The 4880-nt window shown below is 37.9% G+C and overlaps 1 long non-coding RNA gene across 1 annotated transcript; it reads right to left on the minus strand.

Moving 5' to 3' along the window:
• Positions 1–1559: 1559 nt before the first annotated feature.
• LOC127621694 (uncharacterized) lies at positions 1560–2230 on the minus strand. Its single transcript, XR_007967890.1, has 3 exons — positions 2087–2230; positions 1778–1937; positions 1560–1690 (listed from the first exon to the last, which is right to left on the minus strand). It is a non-coding gene; the product is annotated as an uncharacterized LOC127621694 (long non-coding RNA).
• Between the last annotated feature and the right edge of the window lie 2650 nt (positions 2231–4880).

The raw sequence follows: 4880 nt of genomic DNA on the forward strand, positions 1-4880 counted from the left end.
TGTGATATTGCATCCAGACTGTGAAGTGATCACTGGGTAGGTTACGTGCCCAAAACACACAGACGCTGCCTCACCAGACACCTGAGCGCATATTTACCACTTTCAACAGTGTTTTATGTAATGACAAAGGGTTTTCTGTAAAATTACACTGGGATTTTGCATTTATAGCACTGTATATGGGTATGGGGAGACTTTAGATGTGGGTAGGCGGAAAGTACACCAAAAAAAGGTAATATTCCTCCCTTCAAATAAATTGAAATAGATATTAAATAAAACATGATAGAGACAAAATTCCTTTTTCAGGTATTTGCTGACATCTAGTGGAAACAGCCAAAACTGTCTGCTTGCTGCTAGGGTTTACAGGGCTTGAGTTATACACTTTCAAAAATGAATTTATATAAAAAAAATCAAAAAGCGCCTCTTTTTTTAGGAGGGTTATTACTGTTCAGACAACATATATTTAACTTTTTTTAATTTTTAGCAGTGTTTTATGCAACTTCAAAGGGTTTCCTGTAAAATGACACCAAAACTGTGTATTTAGGCCAAAGTATGTGGGAATGGGAAGCTTTTTAATTTGGGTAGGCCAAATCCAGTCGGAAATCCCCAAAAATGGCAAGGTTCTTATGTGCAATATCAAGTATCAGAGGTATGAAATAGTATTCCCAAGCTATTTTTAATAGAATAACAGTTAAGCACTGTGACGGAATGAAAGTAGAATTTTTGGTACTAGTTAATGTGCAATATCAAGTATCAGAGGTATGAAATAGTATTCCCAAGCTATTTTTAATAGAATAACAGTTAAGCACTGTGACGGAATGAAAGTAGAATTTTTGGTACTAGTTAATGTGCAATATCAAGTATCAGAGGTATGAAATAGAATTTACAAACTATAACAGAATCGTTAAGCACTGACGGAATGAAATAAGCCAAAGTCACGGTAAGTAGAATATTTGATACCAGATAATGTGCAGATATCAAGTATTAGATGTATAATCAAGAATTTACAAGCTATATTTAAAAATAGAATAGTTAAGCACTGTAACAATGAAATAAGCAGCAAATTGTATATGAAATAATTGAGATCTTTGGTATAAAAGAATGTGCAGGATAACAGGTATAATATAAATTTTGACATTCAACTTACACTTGACAACAAGTGGGAACATATACAATTAACAGCAGAAAATCTGGCTGTAGAGAACACAGCCAATCAAAATGTCTGGAGTGGTTGGGGTCTGCGTGGCGTAGTGGGCTAAGAATCACCGGTTTTCTCCGACCTCCAGAATGAGGCAGTGCAAATTGGCATATCTTCAGTGATTCCTCGTGCGCCTGTATAAAAGGACAAACCATCCCATATTCATCCAAGGAGCTGCCCTCAAGGCAGGGTCACGAGAGAGAGAGAAAAAAAAAAGAGCAATTTCCACAGCGAACAGTGTGGATTGGGTGAGTGTAGTCTGACACTTTTAGCAGGCTTTTTTAGGGGTCTTGATGTTACTGACTGCAGGATAAAAAAAGGGTTCCAGTTGTCAGTGATGCTGGGGTGTCAGTAGTCAGCCTAGGTTTAAGGGGTCGGCTGTGCGGCGCCTTTTTCCACCTTCACGTTCAGATGCTCCTTTCAGGTAACGCGTAACGTTAACCTGGATCGCCTCATCAGTGGCATCCTGGGTTGCCGGGTTCTTCTGGATGGCTCCTGTAGAAAATAAAGATCTGTCATTCCATTTGAATGGCATAAGGTCATACACATCTACTTAAATATAAAAAAAAATATCCAACTTACTTTGAACATTGGTCTTCAGGAACATGTTTCTAAACCATGCTTTATCCCCTACACCAGACCAGGTTGTATCGATGGAAAGGTGATTAGAGAAGATACTCTGAAGCATTCGCCACACGGTTGTCTTTAGGTCCCTCCCACATTTGATTGCCAAAAAACGAAGCTGAAATTACAAATTACATTTCTCTGAAGCTTCTCATACATTTAAAATGTGACAGGCTGTGGATTCAGACTGTAGAATATGCAGTGTACGATCTTAATTTTACTTTTTAGATTACCCTATGGCGTTATAAACGAAATCGGCACACTTACAAATCGTTGCTGGAGCTTTTATCCTGCCTCAAACTGTTGTCAAGCAACGCCAAACTCTCCAAGACGTCGCAGCATTAGGGTCTGATCTGCACCTACAGGGGTTCCCAGAATAAAATAGTAGTCAGTCCTGGTCCTTCAACTACTAAACTATGACATTTATATCTAGGTCTACTACATGTACAGGTGGCCCCAGTGGGAATTAAACCAACAACCACAGGTGTTATTTGCAAGTTGTAACTGATTGCCCAGTACGAGCAAACGTCTTCAACATTGTCCCAACTTGCTTCACCTGCTCTATAAGTGAGCCGCTGTCACCTGGGAAGTAACAATATATTGATTAGCAATACACTAAATATAATAGTAATATAATATAACCACAATTATCATACCAGTAACTTTCCCTGTAATTTCTATCCACAGTATGTTATGCATGGCATACAAGTTCATAATGAAGGACCCTTATGAGAACATCAATTAAATTTCTTTTTTTTTCTTTGAAGCAAGTCAAGTCAAGTCAAGTGGTTTTTATTGTCGTTTCAACCATATACAGTTAGTACAGTACACAGCAAAACGAGACAACGTTCCTCCAGGACCACGGTGCTACATAAAAACAACAAAGGACCAACACAGGACCACATGAGACAACACAACGAAATAAAATACCTATATAAAATACCTATATATACCTATATAAAGTGCACGTGCAAACATGTGCAAAGTACGGGACAGTACAACAAATTACTGACAATGAACAGGACAATAGACACAGTGCAGCGCCGACCAGTACTCAGTAGTGCAAAAAGATGACAGTTTCTAAAAATGTAAACATAACATACTATGAGATAGTGTTCTATGCACATAGCAGTTATTGAGGTAGCAGACAGTTTGAGCAGAATATTTGTTTGTAAAAGGGGAGGAAAAAGAAAATAATGAAATATTGGTATACAGATTTTGGTTGATATATCATACTGTACAGTGAAATTTGCTATTGTTATATCCCTACTCACCTGAAGGACGGATAGATCAGGCAAATCTCCAGTCAGGCCTTTGTAGAGTGTGTGCTCCTGCATATCCACAGGTATTTTAATTCAAACATGCAACATATTGTAATAAATCTACAATATTCAGCCTTTACCTTACATCCTAGGTTGTTGCTCTACACTTTTATTATATTAAATACTTATTTATATAGCTTGCTCACTGTATAATCATGATAGCCTAACACTTATAACACAAGATTGCATCTAAAACGAATGACTGAGTTGAAAACTTGAATAAGAACTAATTTTACACAGAGGGGACCAGCTAGGGTAACTTACCTGCCTACAATAACAATTTTCATTTGATTTGAGTTACATTAAACATGAATAACCTTAGCCGAGCCCCCAGGAACATCGGGCTATTAAAGTAACAAGCCTATAACTGCTGTCTTATCAATTCTAGCTTCACCAGACACTCAAACTGTGAGGTTTCTCTGCTTTTCTCATGGACCTGTAGCACAATGCCCTGACAGTGACTTCACCTGTGCCCTGATCTTTATTAGAAACTGAGAGGAGAGCAAGTTAATACAATTGATATTACAATTATCACAAAAATTAACAAACAGTCTGCTTTAAAACTAAGAAAAAACAAGCTTCTATACTAACGTTACATTAAAAATGAACACGTGGCTAACTAGCTTAGCCGCTATCTGCCGGCACACCACATTAGATTAAAATACTTACCCTTGTAGTTGTGCAGATAACTCGATATGTAGAGTTTAAAGCCCTTGTCCCTCTTGCTTGTCGGAGCAGGGGACCAGGCATCAACAATGCGATGAACATCGCTGATGCTTATTTTCGGAAAAACCTGGAGACATCTTCTTCTTCTTCTTCTTCTCGTTTTATGGCCGTTCACTCCTTTGGAGTATTACCGCCACCTACTGTATACTTTGCGCACATGAGTAATGGATCTGATTTAAAAAAAAAAAAAAACTTTTACCATCCCAGAGTATCAGAGCCCGAGCTTCAGCTGACGCTGCGTGTTCAGCTCCTCCAGCTTCCACACTGAGCTCCTCAATCTCCAGGATGATCTGAGCTTGCTCTTCCTCCTCAGGCTCTAGATCCTGTGATCTAGACCTGTAAGCTCTAAAAATGTTATCACGTCCTTAAACCTCTGTCTATCACTCAAACCCTTTCCCAATAGGTCCATGATACTCACTGGCCTGTTCTTTATATTACTAAAAATACCACTACGCTGTTCTTCATATTTACTACAGTTAAAAAACACATGTTCTACTGTTTCAATAATACCACATTCATCACACATACCATTTCCATGCTTTCCCATTAATGCCAGTGTTGATTTTAACCCTGTATGACCCATCCTTAGTCTAGAAATCATTACCTCTTCCTTTCTATGTCTTCCATAGCACGATTCTTTTTTCCCTACTGATTTTACAATACTATAATACCACCTACCTGTACTGCTACTTTCCCATCTTTGTTGCCATAATCTTATTATTTCTCTATTAATTATTGATCTAACTTCATTTCTTCCTAAAGGTATCTTAATATCTACCAAGTCTTTCCTTAACGCTTCTTTTGCTAATTTATCCGCAATTTCATTTCCTACTATCCCAATATGTGCCGGCACCCAACAAAAGTATACAATTATACCCTCTATGTTCAGCCTATATAATAATGTATAAATTTCTACTATCAGGTCTTCTCTGTCAGTTTTTGTTGACAATATACTTTTAAGTGCTGATGCAGAATCTGAGCAAATTACAGTCGCCATCCTATTTGGCTTAGTC

The sequence above is a fragment of the Xyrauchen texanus genome, chromosome 28 (genome assembly GCF_025860055.1).
Source record: "Xyrauchen texanus isolate HMW12.3.18 chromosome 28, RBS_HiC_50CHRs, whole genome shotgun sequence".
Classification (NCBI taxonomy): Eukaryota; Metazoa; Chordata; class Actinopteri; order Cypriniformes; family Catostomidae; genus Xyrauchen; species Xyrauchen texanus.